This window comes from Musca autumnalis, unplaced genomic scaffold (assembly GCF_047663935.1).
Source record: "Musca autumnalis isolate F117 unplaced genomic scaffold, ASM4766393v1 scaffold_5, whole genome shotgun sequence".
Taxonomy (NCBI): Eukaryota; Metazoa; Arthropoda; class Insecta; order Diptera; family Muscidae; genus Musca; species Musca autumnalis.
In genome coordinates, this window is record NW_027412088.1 from 54,103,117 (window position 1) to 54,125,393 (window position 22,277).

Consider the following 22,277-nt stretch of genomic DNA (forward strand, 5'->3'; position numbering starts at 1 on the left):
ATCCTAGAAGGTCTTCTATGCTTAGAAGACCCTTAAAGGTATTCTATGTTTAGGAGACCCCTTGGAAGACCATCAGAAGGTCTTCTATGTTTAGAAGATCCTAAAAGGTCTTCTATGCTTAGAAGACCCTTAGACCCATCAGAAGGTCTTCTATGTTTAGAAGACCCTTAAAGGTATTCTATGTTTAGGAGACCCTTTGAAAAACCATCAGAAGGTATTATATGTTTAGAATACCCTTAAAGGTCTTCTACTTTCAGATGACCCTTAAAGGTCTTCTACTTTCAGAAGACCCTTAAAAGGTCTACTATGTTTAGAAGACTCTTAAAGAGTGTTCTATGTTTAGAGGGTCTTTAAATGGTCTTCTATGTTTAGAAGATACTTAAAAGGCCTGATATGTTTAAAAGACCCTTAAAAAGTGTTCGGTATAAAGAAAATCATTAAAAAGTCTCCTATATTTGGAAGACCATCAGAAGGTATTCTATGTTTAGAAGATCCTTAAAGGTCTTCTATGTTTAGAAGACCCTTTGGAAGATCATCAGAAGGTCTTCTACTTTCAGAAGACCTTAAAAAGGTCTTCTATGTTTAGAAGACTCTTAAAGAGTTTTCTATGTTTGGAGGGTCCTCAAATGGTCTTCTATGTTTAGAAGACCCTTAAAGGTCTTCTATGTTTAGAAGATCCTTAAAGGTCTTCTATGTTTAGAAGACCCTTAAAGGTCTTCTATGTTTAGAAGACCCTTAAAGGTCTTCTATGTTTAGGAGACCCCTTGGAAGACCATCAGAAGGTCTTCTATGTTTAGAAGATCCCAAAAGTTCTTCTATGCTTAGAAGACCCTTAAAAGTATTCTATGTTTAGAAGACCCTTAAAGGTCTTCTATGTTTAGAAGACCCTTAAAGGTCTTCTATGTTTAGAAGAACGTTAAAGGTCTTCTATGTTTAGAAGACCCTTAAAGGTCTTCTATGTTTAGGAGACCCTTTGGAAAACCATCAGAAGGTCTTCTATGTTTGGAAGACCCTTAAAGGTCTTCTACTTTCAGAAGACCCTTAAAAGGTCTTCTACGTTTAGAAGACTCCTAAAGAGTGTTCTATGTTTAGAGGGCCCTTAAATGGTCTTCTATGTTTAGAAGATACTTAAAAGGCCTTATATGTTTAAAAAGTCTTCGGTATAAAGAAAATCCTTAAAAATCTTTTATGTTTGGAAGGCCCTAAAAAGGTATTCTATATTTAGAAGACCATTAACGGTCTTCTACTTTCAGAAGACCCTTAAAAAGTCTTCTATGTTTAGAAGACCAATAAGAGCTTAAGTGGACCCTGTGTAGTGGATCCTTTAAAGGTCTTCTATGTTTAGAAGACTCTTAAAGAGTTTTCTAAGTTTAGAGGGTCCTTAAAAGGTCTTCTATGTTTGGAAGACCCTTAAAAGGCCTTCTATGTTTAGAAGGCCCTTAAAAGGTCTTCGGTATTAAGAAAATCCTTAAATAGTCTTCTATGTTTAGAAGAGCCTCAAAATATCTTCTATGGTTAGAAGACCCTTAAAAGGTCTTCTACCTTCAGAACACCCTTGAATGGTTTTCTATGTTTAGAAGACTCTTAAAGAGTCCTTTACGTTCAGAGGGCCCTTAAATTATCTTCTATGTGTTAAGACCCTTAAAAAGTATTCGGTGTAAAGAAGATCCTTAAAAATACTTCTATGTTTGGAAGATCCTCAAAAGGTCTTCTATGTTTAGAAGATCCTCAAAAGGTATTCTACGTTTGGAAGACTCTCAAAAGATCTTCTATGTTTAGAAGACCCTTAAAGGTCTTCTACTTTCAGAAGACCCTTAAAAAGTCATATGTGTTTAGAAGACTCTTAAATAGTCTTCTATGTTTAGAGGGACCTTAAATGGTCTTCTATGTTTTGAAGACCTTTAAAAGTCCTGCTATGTTTAGAATACCCTTAAAAAGTCTTCGGTATAAAGAAAATCCTTAAAAAGACTTCTATGTTTGGAAGATTCTCAAAAGGTCTTCTATGTTTAGAAGACCCTTAAAGGTATTCTACATTCAGAAGGCCCTTAAAGGTATTCTACATTCAGAAGGCCCTTAAAAGGTTTTCTATGTTAAGAAGACCAATACGACCAATACGAGCTTAAATGGACCCTATGTTGTGGATTCTTTAAAGGTCTTCTACTTTAAGAAAACTCTTAAATAGTCTTCTATGTTTAGAGGGCCTTTAAAAGGTCTTCTATGTTTGGTGGACCCTTGAAAGGCATACTCTGTTTAGAAGACCCTTAAAAGGTTTTCTATGTTTAGAAGACTCTCTAAGATCCTTACAAGGTATTCTATGTTTAGAAGACCCTTTAAATGTATTCTATGTAAAGAAAAGTCTTAAGAGCTCCTCTATGTTTTGAAGACCCTTAAAAGGTCTTTTGAGTTTGAAAGACCCTTAAAAGGCATTCTATGTTTAAAAGGTCTCCTAAAAAGTTTCTATATTTAAAAGATTCTTTGAAGGTCTTCTTTGTTAGAAGATTTCTTAAGAGGTATTTTATTCGAAGGTTTTCTATGGTTAGAAGAAGGTATTCTATGCTTGGAAGACCCTTAAGAAGTCTTCTATGTTTTGTAGATTCTTTAAGGGTCTTCTACGTTAAGAAGACTCTTATAGAGTCTTCTATGGTTAGAGGCCCTATAAAATGTCTTCTATGTATGGAAGAACCTTGAAGGTATTCTATGTATGGAAGACCCATAAAAGATCTCAATAAGACTCCTATGTTTGGAAGGCTCTTAAAATTGTTTATGTTTAGAAGGCCCTTAAAGGTCTTCCAGTATGGAAGACCCTTAAAAGATCTTTTATGTTTAGAAGCCCCTTAAATGTCTCCTATGTTTTGAACACCCTTACAGGATCATTTATGCTTGGAAGGCCTTTAAAAGGGAACAGGTCTCCTAAGTTTAAAAGCTCCCTCAAAGGTTTTAACCCTTATAAGGTCGGTCTTCTATAAATTGTATCATAGAAAATAATAGTGTCCTTGACTTGTTCAGAACTCACACACACACATCCAAACACCCAACCACAATATTGTCCTTTAAATAAATTAAGTTCTACAAAATATGTCATTCTGTAGTTTTCTTGTTTTTTTTTTTAGTTTTTGCTGAGCCTCAATAGCAAAGCACGCAAAAAATTGAAATAAATAACCCATACAAAGAGTTGCGGTCAGTAGGTCGAAACCATTACCAGACAGTCGAACGACCGACCGACCACATTAAATTAAGTTCCAAATCTAAAAAACAACAACAACAAACTAACAAATACCCCGGAGTCTGGGCACAAATTCTATTATTTCTGCACGAATGACAATGAACAAATAGGAGAGAGGGAGAAAGAACGAATTGTGATTGGCAATAAAATACACCAGCCAAACAACATAAATCATGGCTATGCGTAGAAGGCTGGAGGGTAGAGAGATTGTGGGGATAGCGCTAAAGTGGGTGAATGATGTAGTTATCCCTGAAATGATTGCTTTTCACTCCACACCAGGGAATTAAGTTTTGGGCGAAAACAAAACTTATAAATACCAAATAAGTAAATACACGGATCAGAAGTGTAAGGAGGAAAGTTTTCGAAATGAAAGGAGAAGATATACAGACACATAGTATGGAAGTTTTTTCAAGAGCCCACCAAAATGCCAACTTATTTCTAAGACGTTAAAGATGTGGACATCGCCTTGAAAAAATCTTACGCCTAGCTTACACATTTTTCTGGTTTAGCCATTTGATTCATATGGAAAGGATATGTTGTAATATATCCACATTTTTACTACGGTATAGGACCGCACAATTCTGATTAGTAATCCTGTATAACTGGGCCCTGAAACATCCTACCACACCTACCTTTTAAAATACTTTTTTTTCACGAAGAGTTTGTTCTAATTGCAAAGGGAATTGAGCCATTGATACTACAACAGTTCCTTATATTTTATTCTTAAGGATATGGGACCGTGAACGAGAGGTGCTCAATAATTTAGGATTGAATGTTACAATCCAAAACATCCTAATCTAAATTTTGAACACCTTTCAATTATAACCGTATTAAAGTTAATGTAACGAACAATTATTAGAGCGTGGAAATATCTTTTGATCCATCATTGAATGACCCTAATACACATACGTAATGTTTATATATGTATGTACATTGTTACTATTTCTATTTTCAATAGCTTTGACAGTATGTTTCATGTTCGCATGGCTGGTTTGGCAGATTTGCATATTTTTGTTGTTTTATTATATTGTTGTTGTTGTATTTTTCATTTTCAAAGAGGAAACAACAAACGAAAATTTGCGCTGTCTTTTTAAAAGTTATTTTTAGTTTTGGCTGACGTTTGAACATTGTCTGTCGCTAATAAATCTCTCACTGTTATGGGCCAAATACATACGGTCCGTTGTGTGACGCGTTGCGCGTTACCACATGAAAAAAGTGTAAGTGATGCCAAGTTTGTTCTTGAAGTTTTCATGTGATTGTTGTAACGCAACGCTCAACGCGCCGTATGTGCAGCGGCCTTTAGCTTTTAGTAGCAACACGTCGTGCGGGCCAGCATGGCTGGGTTTGAGAAATTTTTTTCTTTTTCGATTAAAACGAAATATCTAATGTCCATTTTTGTTTGGATGGAAATTCGCTTGTAATTAAGTGCTCATCAAGAGGACTAAAGTAGAAGATATTTTTGCAGTGTGCTGTAAGACTTCCGATCAAGGATGGAAAGGAACCTCGCATAAGTAGCGGCAAACACAGTTTACTGCAACCGCAATAAACAGCAGAATCCAACTTTTTTTCAACTTGAAGACTCGCTTAAACTAAATATTCCATCTCCGAACAAGACATCTTCAAGAAACTATCGCCGAAGAAATATTAGAAATATCGACCATAACTACGAAATCAATAGAAATCTCTGGAGTGTCACAATTCTGCTTTTTCTGTGTACGTCCCTGCATTAAAGGTGTATAGAAGATGCTCAGATGCTCTTAAAAGGTATTCATTGTAGAGAAGACCCTTAGAAGATATTCTTTGTAAGAATATGATTAGAAATAGTTCTTCAAAAGAAATCCCCAAAAAATTGTTCTATGTATAGAACACTATTGGAGGTCCTTGTACCACCGAAAACCCTTGAAAGATTTGTTCCACAAAGAAAGATATTAAAAGGCCTTTTTCCATAGAGAACACTTAAAAGACTCTAAAAGGACTTCTTTATATAGACCGCGAAAAGGACCCTCTTTGTATAGAATATCCACAAAAGTCCTTTAAAATGTATTTTTTTGTTGTTTATTTTATTTTATTTTTGTAATACCCTCAGCATTTATGCTAACTAGGGTATATGAGGAAAAGTCAAAATTTTTTAGTTTCCATGAAGCCAAGGTTTGCACTATTATAATACGCGAACTATTGTAGTTTACCAGTAACTATGACTATTGCTGGATTATTTTAGATGTTTTTGTACAAAGCTCAAAAATTTAGCAAAAAAATTTAATTTACGTGGTAGTTACGACCGCGTAAAGGAAAAAACATAGGTAAAAACACGTTGAAGCTAAACAGGTTTTTTACATTGCTATTCGATTTCTGATTAAACCATTCAAATGACGGACATCTGTCCAAAGTAAAAGTAGGAGAATACAAAATGAAGATTACACTTCTAATGTATCCCTTTCCAAAATTTCCACTGCATCCACCTTTTATGGATGCTGACATTTTGAAGCCGGATTTCAGGTGTTTTTTGTATTTTTTATTTAACTGGGACGCGCATTCGGATATTTCGAAAAACCAATTATAGGATTAAAGAACTCGCGACTTCGCATAATCTGATATGTATATTGAGTATGTAGCCCACACAGCATCAGAGTAATCTACTGCCAAAGACCAAAATTTAGTGCGATATTTTTTCTAAAAAACCTATTTTTTGGGTACAGTATTTACAATATCGTTTTGAGTGTGCTGGTACCCCGCGATATTTTAGTTTTTCGACGATCCGGATCATATGAATCACAGATCGTAAAAATCCATCTACTAGAACGGCGGAAATGGCAACTGCAAAAATTGAAAAATTTGCGAAAAATGTTTTTCAAAATATCGCTGACTAATTCGCGTTTTATGTGGATCGTTTCCATTTCAATGAAGAAAGTGAATCATCACTCGCGTTTGTGCGAAAACAGCGGTTTGAAAAATTTAGTGGCATGGGAGCTGTATCCGATTTATCCAAAAAATACTGTGTGATGCTACATCCACGGTTCTTGATGGATTTTATTGAAATATGTTTAGATCGATGTATTTTTTCACGGTTGATAGTGAAATCGGATGCGCATAAAAAGTGTATGCACTTTGTGCAAAATAAAAGTGTAATACAGTTTGTTGCACACTAAACTGCAGACGATGCTACATCTTAGCGGCCAAAGTAAATCCTGGCAAATGTGTACAAATTAAAAGAGACGAATTCGCTGGATTGGTAAACCTCATGCGCATCAAGTGATTTTGAGGATTTCGCGATTTACACGCATTTCAAAATGAACATTACCCGATACAATTTTATTTCAAGATTATACCCCATTTAAAGGAACACAACATTTATTTGAAAGATATCCATATCTTCTGCTAGATGTTAGCATGTTTTCGAGCAGTGATTAGAATAAAAAATGTGATTTATTGCGTGAAATTTAACTAAAATAGAAGAAAAACTCCGACCTATTTTTCTTACATTTTGTTCAACTAACTCACAAAATAAATTTTAATAAATATTTTCTCTTACAAAAATTTTATAAATTTCCTCAACATATTTTTTGTTTTTTGCTATAATATGCAAACCGCTAAACGGATTTGTATAGTTTTGGTTTCATTTGAATCTTCGCGATGTTTAGATTACGTACATATTTTTTATATATTTTTCAGATGCATAAACAGCGTGAATTTTATTAGAACAAGTTGTAAACTACCAATTGTTTTGAATGCTTTCCTAATTTCCGCGAAAATTTACAACTTTTTCACTAAAGTTATGGAACCTCAGTAAACATATAGTATGTAGGGAGCCCCTAATTAAGAGAGTTTCTCAATATAATGATTAGAGTCTTTTAAAGATTTTTTTCTTTTTATCAGAATTGAAACCGCCATAACTTTTGCGCGCAACAACCAAAATTAGTATCTCGAACAGATTTAAGAATGGGATTTTTTCCCCAATCTATGTACCAAAAATCTTTCATGTAGCTTAAAAAAAAATTTTTAATTTTTTTTTTTGTGGAAAACTAAATAATTTTGTCTTTTCTTCATATACACTTTCATACGGGCAAAATGTGCCTCATCAAAATAATGGTTTTAGACCCCAAGTATGTTTGGACGAAATGTGTTTTAGACAATTTGGAGTCGATTGAGCAATGTTCTTCCGTCTATCTGTCTGTCTGGCTGGCTGGCTGGAGCGCACGATAACTCTCGAATCGATCAATCGATTCGGTCCAAAATTTGGCTTTCGTAATATTCTGCCCAAACTTAGTTTAAGTTCGAAGTTGGGCTATATCGGTCCACTCCTTCCGGTATCTCCCCCACAAAAGTTCGAAAATGTTCGGAAAATTTGTGCGCACGATAACTCTTGAAGGAAGTTACCGATTTGATCCATACTTTGCACATCGTAAAATTTCTACCAGACTTAGATGAGGTTCCAATATGGACTCAATCGGTCCACTCCTTCGGGTACATCCCACACAAAATTTTGGATAAGTTCAGATTAGGACCTGCTCTCGAATCGCTTTATTGCAACTACTTGTATTCACTGCCCCCCATACGACGGTACAAGTTTCATCAGGGGCAAGTCCATACTTCCTGAGAAAATAACCTGAAAGTAGCAAAAAAAAAAATCCCTTTGACACCGTGTGTAATGGTTGGAGCGCAAGATAACTCTCGAACGGATCTGTCGATTCGGTCCAAAATTTGGCCTTCGTAATATTTTGTCCAAACTTAGTTTATGTTCGAAGATAAGTTATATCGGTCCACTCCTTCCGGTACCTCCCCCACAAAAGTTCAAAAATGTTCGGAAAACTTGTGCGCACAATAACTCTGGAGGAGAGTATCCAATTTGGTCCGTACTTTGAAAATCGTAGACATGGACATAGATCAGGTTCGAATATGGACTGCATATGTCAACTGCTTCGGGAACCTCCCGCAGAAAATTTCAAAAAAAAATGCAGTTTACGGCCTTCTCTCGAATTATTTTATTCTTTATGTAATAAATTGCATTCGCTGCCGCCATTACGACGGTACAAGTTTTTTCGGGCGCAAATCCATTCGTCCTAAGAAAATAGCCCTGAAGTTATAAGAACCCCTATGGAACCATGTACGAGTAAAGTGGCTGAATGAAGCGCACGATAACTCTCGGCCGGATCAGCAGATTCGGTCCGTAATATTTTTTTCAAGCTTTGTTTAATTTCGAAGATGGGCAAAGTTCAAAAGTCACTAAAAAGCTACGCGCTATATCTGTTGAGCGGAGCAACCGTACAAACTTTGGTTCTCCTAACATTTGGTCCAAAGGTAGTTTTACTTCAGAAATGGTCCATATCATCCACAAAAGTGGAAAATTGTTTTAAGGGCAGAAGATCCTTTGGAAGTGTACAGTCGGTATTATATTTGATATTGTGAATAGATGACAGTTTCAATTCACGCAGGCTAAGGGAATATCTCTGTCGGCAAAGCCGACTGATACTTTTTCACTTGTTTTTGTTACTTTTTTTGTATGGAGGACCATTGGATCCTTAAAATGATTTCATTGCTTTGCAGGTCTTCTTCCCCAAAAGTACCTTGAAATGTCTTCGACGTATAGCAGATCCTTAAAAGGTCTTTTTTGTATTGGAAACCCTTAATACTCGTATGTGTTATTCCATAGAAGAATTTTGAGATATCGTCTGTGCAGTGAAGGTCCATAAAGAGTTTTCTGTATTTAGAAAATCCTAAAGAGATCTTATGCTAATAGAATATCCTTAAGAGGTCTTCTATATAAAGAAGAAAGGTCTTTTTTGTATAGAATACCATTCAATTTATAGAAGACGCTTGGAAGGTCTTAAAAGGTCTTCTTCAATAGAATACCCTAAAAGGTCTTCGTCTATAGAAGACTTTAAAAAGTGTTCCTCTATGGAAGACCCTAGTAAATATCTACATTGGATGGAATACCCTTAACAGGAGTCCTAAAACATATTTTCTTTGTAAAGAAGAATCCTTATTAAGTAGAATTCTATCTATAGAGAAAAGCCTAAGAAGGATATCATCGTGCAAAAGACATTTAGAAGGTCTCCTTTTTATTAACGATTCTTGAAAGGTCTTTCTTGTGCAGAAGGCACTTAAAAGATTTTTAATCTCCCTCAAAGACCCTCAAAGGTATTCCTTAAATAGAAAACCCTAATAAGTTATTCTTTTTTATAGAAGATTCTTATAATGTTTCCATGAAATAAATACCTTTAAAAAGTTTTCTTTGTATAGAAAACCTTTATATCTTCCTCCACCAAACACCCTTAAAAGGTCTTCTATGTATAGAAGAGCCTTAAAAGGTTTCTTGTACAAACGATTCTTAAAAGGGTTTCCTCCACGAAATACATTTAAAAGGGTTTTCTTTTATAGAAGACCCACAAATACCCTTAAAAGGTCGTCCTTGAATAGAAGACGTTCATAAGATATAGAAGGGCCTTATAAGGTTTTTGGTACGAAAGATCTTTAAAAGTTCTTCCACCTTTCTTGTATAGAAGACCATTTGAAGATCTACTTTGTAGAGAATGCCCTAATAAAGTATACGCTGTATAGAAGACAATTAAAAGATCTTCCTTAAATAAAAGATCCGTAAAAAGGTCTTATTCCACAAAAGACCCTTAAAAGATGTCAGTGTATATAAGATCTTTAGAAGATCTTAATCTGCCAAATCCTCTTCTTTGCAAAGGAGACACTTAAAGATCTTCCTCCACAAAAGACCCTTAAAAGGTCTTCCTTAAACAAGGTCTTCTTTGCATAGAAGACTCTTTAAATGTCTTCGTTATTAGGACCCTTAAGAGGTCTTCCTTAAATAGAAGACCCCAATAGAAGATTCCCAAAAATGTGTTCTTGCATAGAAGACCCTTGAAAGGACTCCTTCCAGAGTTAAAATACCTTTTTTCATCAATGACCCTTAAAAGATTTTTTTGAACCAAAGGCTATTGGCAGGTCTCCAATGTACAGAAGACCCTTAAACAAACGTCTACGTATAGAAGGAAGGGTTCTTTGTCAATTCGGGGATGTTTGTCAAGCAACTAATACGTTCAGAAGCCTCTTAAAAGACTTCGAACTTTCAAGACTTCGTCTTTTATACAAAATATTTAAAAGGTCTTTGAAATGTCTTCTTATTATATAAAATACCCTATAAAGCCCTTCTTTGCATTCATATCTTTTTTGTATAGAAGACCATTTACAGGTCTTACCCTTAGATGTTTCTTTTTATATTTTTTATAGAAGACTTTAAGGGGTATTTTTTCGAAGACACTTCACAAGGACTTCTATACCTAGGAAATCCTTGGATGGATCTTGAAACATGTGTGGAAAAATCATAAAAGGCCTTCTGTTTATTAAACACCTTAAATGGTCATTTGAATATAAAAGGTTTAAAGAGAGTATCACAAGTAGTTTACAATTCCATGGCCAAGGACATGTCATGAGATGTCAATCTCTTTACTTTTTAAACCAAACTATATCCATATTTCTTACATTCATAACACAAAAGGAAAAGTTTCAAACTTACACCTATGTATTTATGTATGTATGTTAGTATTTATACGTTTGATGTGAATTGGAATAAAAGAAATCCGCATCATCATCACCGTCATAATGATTATCATCATCATCATTAACGATGTAAGATTATGGTCATAACTGCCACAAAGTTTCTTTCATTAGAACAACTTTGAATTGAATGAATGCGTGTTAGGATGTGATGTATGTACGTATGGAATTTTCATATGCATGTGTCATCTTGTTTTATGTATGTGTGTGTGTCTTCCGATTTTCTGCTTAGTTTTATTCAATTGGTTTGTTCGCAAAAAAGTACGTTTTTTTCAATACTACAACAAGAAAACCTTGAAAATATATGATTTATTAAAGTGTATCCAAGGACCAAGAGAAGCAACATAACATTATGGTAGGTTGAAGACTATATTATGTTCAGTATAGAAAAAATTACAACGACTGGATTGACCATGTCACAGATAGCCCACAGTACAAAATCGTCTATTTTTTTTATTTAATATTTAATATTTAATATTTAATATTTAATATTTAATATTTAATATTTAATATTTAATATTTAATATTTAATATTTAATATTTAATATTTAATATTTAATATTTAATATTTAATATTTAATATTTAATATTTAATATTTAATATTTAATATTTAATATTTAATATTTAATATTTAATATTTAATATTTAATATTTAATATTTAATATTTAATATTTAATATTTAATATTTAATATTTAATATTTAATATTTAATATTTAATATTTAATATTTAATATTTAATATTTAATATTTAATATTTAATATTTAATATTTAATATTTAATATTTAATATTTAATATTTAATATTTAATATTTAATATTTAATATTTAATATTTAATATTTAATATTTAATATTTAATATTTAATATTTAATATTTAATATTTAATATTTAATATTTAATATTTAATATTTAATATTTAATATTTAATATTTAATATTTAATATTTAATATTTAATATTTAATATTTAATATTTAATATTTAATATTTAATATTTAATATTTAATATTTAATATTTAATATTTAATATTTAATATTTAATATTTAATATTTAATATTTAATATTTAATATTTAATATTTAATATTTAATATTTAATATTTAATATTTAATATTTAATATTTAATATTTAATATTTAATATTTAATATTTAATATTTAATATTTAATATTTAATATTTAATATTTAATATTTAATATTTAATATTTAATATTTAATATTTAATATTTAATATTTAATATTTAATATTTAATATTTAATATTTAATATTTAATATTTAATATTTAATATTTAATATTTAATATTTAATATTTAATATTTAATATTTAATACAGTTGAACCTCGATTATCCGTGAATCGATTATCCGGGAACCTCCATTATCCGGGATAGGAAAGAAATGTTGGTCTTTTTTCCCATTTTCTCTATTTTTCGTTATAAACTTCATTATCCCTGGGTAATAGTACGGTTACACTACAATTTTTTGCCGGGTTAACCCACTTCATGAGGATTTATTTGACGTTTGCGCTATGGAATTGACATTTGAAACCCAAACCCATTGGGTTAATCCGGTTAAGTGTAACCGGGGTATAAAAGCACACATTCCAATTAATTTGATTAAGAAAACAAAAGGTAAACAAAAGAAAACTGGAAATTCTCCCATATTACACAATTTCTGTATTAATGGTATGACAAAAGCCATGGGACAAAGTCAATTCAGATGAATCTGATGATGATGATATCATGTATCCTTCTAAAATTTGGTGGATTACATTAACAAATCTATATATATAAAAGAGCTTAGTGAGTGAGTGACTGAGTTACTGAGTGAGTGACTGACATATCATCGCCCAGACGAAACCGCTGAAGCTAGAAAGCTGAAATTTTGACTGTAGGTTGCTGTCGGTGTGTAGGGGTGAGATAAGGCTGGGTTTTTGGAAATTCGACCTAGAAGGGTACGAAAAGTACTAAAAGGTACTAAATATGGTACCCTTTGTATTAGGCAAACGGGAAGAGCTAGAATTCTGAAATTTGGAATGAGGGTAACTGATGGAGAGTTAGAAAGATGTACCAAAGGGGTTTTGGAAAGTCGGCCTATAAGTGTACGAAAAGTTACTAAATTTGGTACCAATTGCATATTTTGAGCAGATATAGCTACAATCTTCATATTTGGTGTGGGAATCAAGGTTGGGAAGTGGAGTTGATATAAGGAAATGATTTTGGAAGTTCGTACTTATGTGTACGAGAAGTACTAAATGGTACTAAATTTGGTACATTTTGGATTTGGGTCAACGGATAGAGCTGAAAACCTGAAATTTGGAATTTAGATTACCGTAGAAGTGTACGATTGAGATATGGGGGTAGTTTTGGAAATTCATACTTATGTGTACGAAGAGTACTAAATGGTACTAAATTTGGTACAATTTGGATTTAGATAGACATGGAAACCTGAAATTTGGAATTAAGATTACTGATGGAGTGAAGGATTGAGGTAGTTTTGGAAATTCGTACTTATGAGTACGGAAAGTACTAAATGGTACTAAATTTGGTACAATTTAAATTTAGTTGAACGGATGGAGCTGCAATCCTGAAATTTTGATTTAAGATTACTATTGGGGTGTAGGATTGAGCAAGTTTTGGAAATTCATACTTGTGGGAACGGAAAGTACTAAATGTACTAAATTTGGTACAATTTATATTTGGGTGAACGGATAGAGTTGGAATCCTGAAATTTCGAATTAAGGCTACTGATGGAGTGTAGGATTAAGATAGTTTTGGAAATTTATACTTATGGGTACGGAAAGTACTAAATGTACTAAATTTGGTATAATTTATATTTGGGTGAACGTACAGAGTTGGAATCCTGAAATTTCGAATTATGGTTACTGTTGGAGTGTAGGATTGAGGAAGTTTTGGAAATTCGTACTTATGGGTACGAAAAGTACTAAATTTGGTACAATTTGGATGTGAGTGAACGCATAGAGATGGAATTCTGAAATTCAGAATTAAAACTACTTTTGAAGTGTAGGATTGAGGTAATTCTGAAATTCGTACTTTTAAGTACGGAAAATACTAAATTTGGTATAAATTGCATTTGGATGGAGAGATGGCGCTGGAATCCGAAAATTATAATAAATAGTAAATAATAAATCATAAATAATAAATAATAAATAATAAATAAATAATAAATAAATAATAAATAATAAATAATAAATAATAAATAATAAATAATAAATAATAAATAATAAATAATAAATAATAAATAATAAATAATAAATAATAAATAATAAATAATAAATAATAAATAATAAATAATAAATAATAAATAATAAATAATAAATAATAAATAATAAATAATAAATAATAAATAATAAATAATAAATAATAAATAATAAATAATAAATAATAAATAATAAATAATAAATAATAAATAATAAATAATAAATAATAAATAATAAATAATAAATAATAAATAATAAATAATAAATAATAAATAATAAATAATAAATAATAAATAATAAATAATAAATAATAAATAATAAATAATAAATAATAAATAATAAATAATAAATAATAAATAATAAATAATAAATAATAAATAATAAATAATAAATAATAAATAATAAATAATAAATAATAAATAATAAATAATAAATAATAAATAATAAATAATAAATAATAAATAATAAATAATAAATAATAAATAATAAATAATAAATAATAAATAATAAATAATAAATAATAAATAATAAATAATAAATAATAAATAATAAATAATAAATAATAAATAATAAATAATAAATAATAAATAATAAATAATAAATAATAAATAATAAATAATAAATAATAAATAATAAATAATAAATAATAAATAATAAATAATAAATAATAAATAATAAATAATAAATAATAAATAATAAATAATAAATAATAAATAATAAATAATAAATAATAAATAATAAATAATAAATAATAAATAATAAATAATAAATAATAAATAATAAATAATAAATAATAAATAATAAATAATAAATAATAAATAATAAATAATAAATAATAAATAATAAATAATAAATAATAAATAATAAATAATAAATAATAAATAATAAATAATAAATAATAAATAATAAATAATAAATAATAAATAATAAATAATAAATAATAAATAATAAATAATAAATAATAAATAATAAATAATAAATAATAAATAATAAATAATAAATAATAAATAATAAATAATAAATAATAAATAATAAATAATAAATAATAAATAATAAATAATAAATAATAAATAATAAATAATAAATAATAAATAATAAATAATAAATAATAAATAATAAATAATAAATAATAAATAATAAATAATAAATAATAAATAATAAATAATAAATAATAAATAATAAATAATAAATAATAAATAATAAATAATAAATAATAAATAATAAATAATAAATAATAAATAATAAATAATAAATAATAAATAATAAATAATAAATAATAAATAATAAATAATAAATAATAAATAATAAATAATAAATAATAAATAATAAATAATAAATAATAAATAATAAATAATAAATAATAAATAATAAATAATAAATAATAAATAATAAATAATAAATAATAAATAATAAATAATAAATAATAAATAATAAATAATAAATAATAAATAATAAATAATAAATAATAAATAATAAATAATAAATAATAAATAATAAATAATAAATAATAAATAATAAATAATAAATAATAAATAATAAATAATAAATAATAAATAATAAATAATAAATAATAAATAATAAATAATAAATAATAAATAATAAATAATAAATAATAAATAATAAATAATAAATAATAAATAATAAATAATAAATAATAAATAATAAATAATAAATAATAAATAATAAATAATAAATAATAAATAATAAATAATAAATAATAAATAATAAATAATAAATAATAAATAATAAATAATAAATAATAAATAATAAATAATAAATAATAAATAATAAATAATAAATAATAAATAATAAATAATAAATAATAAATAATAAATAATAAATAATAAATAATAAATAATAAATAATAAATAATAAATAATAAATAATAAATAATAAATAATAAATAATAAATAATAAATAATAAATAATAAATAATAAATAATAAATAATAAATAATAAATAATAAATAATAAATAATAAATAATAAATAATAAATAATAAATAATAAATAATAAATAATAAATAATAAATAATAAATAATAAATAATAAATAATAAATAATAAATAATAAATAATAAATAATAAATAATAAATAATAAATAATAAATAATAAATAATAAATAATAAATAATAAATAATAAATAATAAATAATAAATAATAAATAATAAATAATAAATAATAAATAATAAATAATAAATAATAAATAATAAATAATAAATAATAAATAATAAATAATAAATAATAAATAATAAATAATAAATAATAAATAATAAATAATAAATAATAAATAATAAATAATAAATAATAAATAATAAATAATAAATAATAAATAATAAATAATAAATAATAAATAATAAATAATAAATAATAAATAATAAATAATAAATAATAAATAATAAATAATAAATAATAAATAATAAATAATAAATAATAAATAATAAATAATAAATAATAAATAATAAATAATAAATAATAAATAATAAATAATAAATAATAAATAATAAATAATAAATAATAAATAATAAATAATAAATAATAAATAATAAATAATAAATAATAAATAATAAATAATAAATAATAAATAATAAATAATAAATAATAAATAATAAATAATAAATAATAAATAATAAATAATAAATAATAAATAATAAATAATAAATAATAAATAATAAATAATAAATAATAAATAATAAATAATAAATAATAAATAATAAATAATAAATAATAAATAATAAATAATAAATAATAAATAATAAATAATAAATAATAAATAATAAATAATAAATAATAAATAATAAATAATAAATAATAAATAATAAATAATAAATAATAAATAATAAATAATAAATAATAAATAATAAATAATAAATAATAAATAATAAATAATAAATAATAAATAATAAATAATAAATAATAAATAATAAATAATAAATAATAAATAATAAATAATAAATAATAAATAATAAATAATAAATAATAAATAATAAATAATAAATAATAAATAATAAATAATAAATAATAAATAATAAATAATAAATAATAAATAATAAATAATAAATAATAAATAATAAATAATAAATAATAAATAATAAATAATAAATAATAAATAATAAATAATAAATAATAAATAATAAATAATAAATAATAAATAATAAATAATAAATAATAAATAATAAATAATAAATAATAAATAATAAATAATAAATAATAAATAATAAATAATAAATAATAAATAATAAATAATAAATAATAAATAATAAATAATAAATAATAAATAATAAATAATAAATAATAAATAATAAATAATAAATAATAAATAATAAATAATAAATAATAAATAATAAATAATAAATAATAAATAATAAATAATAAATAATAAATAATAAATAATAAATAATAAATAATAAATAATAAATAATAAATAATAAATAATAAATAATAAATAATAAATAATAAATAATAAATAATAAATAATAAATAATAAATAATAAATAATAAATAATAAATAATAAATAATAAATAATAAATAATAAATAATAAATAATAAATAATAAATAATAAATAATAAATAATAAATAATAAATAATAAATAATAAATAATAAATAATAAATAATAAATAATAAATAATAAATAATAAATAATAAATAATAAATAATAAATAATAAATAATAAATAATAAATAATAAATAATAAATAATAAATAATAAATAATAAATAATAAATAATAAATAATAAATAATAAATAATAAATAATAAATAATAAATAATAAATAATAAATAATAAATAATAAATAATAAATAATAAATAATAAATAATAAATAATAAATAATAAATAATAAATAATAAATAATAAATAATAAATAATAAATAATAAATAATAAATAATAAATAATAAATAATAAATAATAAATAATAAATAATAAATAATAAATAATAAATAATAAATAATAAATAATAAATAATAAATAATAAATAATAAATAATAAATAATAAATAATAAATAATAAATAATAAATAATAAATAATAAATAATAAATAATAAATAATAAATAATAAATAATAAATAATAAATAATAAATAATAAATAATAAATAATAAATAATAAATAATAAATAATAAATAATAAATAATAAATAATAAATAATAAATAATAAATAATAAATAATAAATAATAAATAATAAATAATAAATAATAAATAATAAATAATAAATAATAAATAATAAATAATAAATAATAAATAATAAATAATAAATAATAAATAATAAATAATAAATAATAAATAATAAATAATAAATAATAAATAATAAATAATAAATAATAAATAATAAATAATAAATAATAAATAATAAATAATAAATAATAAATAATAAATAATAAATAATAAATAATAAATAATAAATAATAAATAATAAATAATAAATAATAAATAATAAATAATAAATAATAAATAATAAATAATAAATAATAAATAATAAATAATAAATAATAAATAATAAATAATAAATAATAAATAATAAATAATAAATAATAAATAATAAATAATAAATAATAAATAATAAATAATAAATAATAAATAATAAATAATAAATAATAAATAATAAATAATAAATAATAAATAATAAATAATAAATAATAAATAATAAATAATAAATAATAAATAATAAATAATAAATAATAAATAATAAATAATAAATAATAAATAATAAATAATAAATAATAAATAATAAATAATAAATAATAAATAATAAATAATAAATAATAAATAATAAATAATAAATAATAAATAATAAATAATAAATAATAAATAATAAATAATAAATAATAAATAATAAATAATAAATAATAAATAATAAATAATAAATAATAAATAATAAATAATAAATAATAAATAATAAATAATAAATAATAAATAATAAATAATAAATAATAAATAATAAATAATAAATAATAAATAATAAATAATAAATAATAAATAATAAATAATAAATAATAAATAATAAATAATAAATAATAAATAATAAATAATAAATAATAAATAATAAATAATAAATAATAAATAATAAATAATAAATAATAAATAATAAATAATAAATAATAAATAATAAATAATAAATAATAAATAATAAATAATAAATAATAAATAATAAATAATAAATAATAAATAATAAATAATAAATAATAAATAATAAATAATAAATAATAAATAATAAATAATAAATAATAAATAATAAATAATAAATAATAAATAATAAATAATAAATAATAAATAATAAATAATAAATAATAAATAATAAATAATAAATAATAAATAATAAATAATAAATAATAAATAATAAATAATAAATAATAAATAATAAATAATAAATAATAAATAATAAATAATAAATAATAAATAATAAATAATAAATAATAAATAATAAATAATAAATAATAAATAATAAATAATAAATAATAAATAATAAATAATAAATAATAAATAATAAATAATAAATAATAAATAATAAATAATAAATAATAAATAATAAATAATAAATAATAAATAATAAATAATAAATAATAAATAATAAATAATAAATAATAAATAATAAATAATAAATAATAAATAATAAATAATAAATAATAAATAATAAATAATAAATAATAAATAATAAATAATAAATAATAAATAATAAATAATAAATAATAAATAATAAATAATAAATAATAAATAATAAATAATAAATAATAAATAATAAATAATAAATAATAAATAATAAATAATAAATAATAAATAATAAATAATAAATAATAAATAATAAATAATAAATAATAAATAATAAATAATAAATAATAAATAATAAATAATAAATAATAAATAATAAATAATAAATAATAAATAATAAATAATAAATAATAAATAATAAATAATAAATAATAAATAATAAATAATAAATAATAAATAATAAATAATAAATAATAAATAATAAATAATAAATAATAAATAATAAATAATAAATAATAAATAATAAATAATAAATAATAAATAATAAATAATAAATAATAAATAATAAATAATAAATAATAAATAATAAATAATAAATAATAAATAATAAATAATAAATAATAAATAATAAATAATAAATAATAAATAATAAATAATAAATAATAAATAATAAATAATAAATAATAAATAATAAATAATAAATAATAAATAATAAATAATAAATAATAAATAATAAATAATAAATAATAAATAATAAATAATAAATAATAAATAATAAATAATAAATAATAAATAATAAATAATAAATAATAAATAATAAATAATAAATAATAAATAATAAATAATAAATAATAAATAATAAATAATAAATAATAAATAATAAATAATAAATAATAAATAATAAATAATAAATAATAAATAATAAATAATAAATAATAAATAATAAATAATAAATAATAAATAATAAATAATAAATAATAAATAATAAATAATAAATAATAAATAATAAATAATAAATAATAAATAATAAATAATAAATAATAAATAATAAATAATAAATAATAAATAATAAATAATAAATAATAAATAATAAATAATAAATAATAAATAATAAATAATAAATAATAAATAATAAATAATAAATAATAAATAATAAATAATAAATAATAAATAATAAATAATAAATAATAAATAATAAATAATAAATAATAAATAATAAATAATAAATAATAAATAATAAATAATAAATAATAAATAATAAATAATAAATAATAAATAATAAATAATAAATAATAAATAATAAATAATAAATAATAAATAATAAATAATAAATAATAAATAATAAATAATAAATAATAAATAATAAATAATAAATAATAAATAATAAATAATAAATAATAAATAATAAATAATAAATAATAAATAATAAATAATAAATAATAAATAATAAATAATAAATAATAAATAATAAATAATAAATAATAAATAATAAATAATAAATAATAAATAATAAATAATAAATAATAAATAATAAATAATAAATAATAAATAATAAATAATAAATAATAAATAATAAATAATAAATAATAAATAATAAATAATAAATAATAAATAATAAATAATAAATAATAAATAATAAATAATAAATAATAAATAATAAATAATAAATAATAAATAATAAATAATAAATAATAAATAATAAATAATAAATAATAAATAATAAATAATAAATAATAAATAATAAATAATAAATAATAAATAATAAATAATAAATAATAAATAATAAATAATAAATAATAAATAATAAATAATAAATAATAAATAATAAATAATAAATAATAAATAATAAATAATAAATAATAAATAATAAATAATAAATAATAAATAATAAATAATAAATAATAAATAATAAATAATAAATAATAAATAATAAATAATAAATAATAAATAATAAATAATAAATAATAAATAATAAATAATAAATAATAAATAATAAATAATAAATAATAAATAATAAATAATAAATAATAAATAATAAATAATAAATAATAAATAATAAATAATAAATAATAAATAATAAATAATAAATAATAAATAATAAATAATAAATAATAAATAATAAATAATAAATAATAAATAATAAATAATAAATAATAAATAATAAATAATAAATAATAAATAATAAATAATAAATAATAAATAATAAATAATAAATAATAAATAATAAATAATAAATAATAAATAATAAATAATAAATAATAAATAATAAATAATAAATAATAAATAATAAATAATAAATAATAAATAATAAATAATAAATAATAAATAATAAATAATAAATAATAAATAATAAATAATAAATAATAAATAATAAATAATAAATAATAAATAATAAATAATAAATAATAAATAATAAATAATAAATAATAAATAATAAATAATAAATAATAAATAATAAATAATAAATAATAAATAATAAATAATAAATAATAAATAATAAATAATAAATAATAAATAATAAATAATAAATAATAAATAATAAATAATAAATAATAAATAATAAATAATAAATAATAAATAATAAATAATAAATAATAAATAATAAATAATAAATAATAAATAATAAATAATAAATAATAAATAATAATAATAATAAATAATAAATAATAAATAATAAATAATAAATAATAAATAATAAATAATAAATAATAAATAATAAATAATAAATAAATAAATATAAATAATAAATAATAAATAATAAATAATAAATAATAAATAATAAATAATAA

At 20.5% G+C, this 22,277-nt stretch overlaps 1 protein-coding gene across 1 annotated transcript in view; it reads left to right on the forward strand.

Annotated features, from left to right (window-relative positions):
* Positions 1-4,531: 4,531 nt before the first annotated feature.
* LOC141405088 (isochorismatase domain-containing protein 1-like) overlaps positions 4,532-22,277 on the forward strand; it is a 165,593-nt gene continuing 147,847 nt past the window's right edge. The window contains exon 1 of the mRNA XM_073989078.1: positions 4,532-4,987. The gene's annotated coding sequence lies outside the window, so the exon portion shown is untranslated. The remainder of the gene's footprint in view (positions 4,988-22,277) is intronic.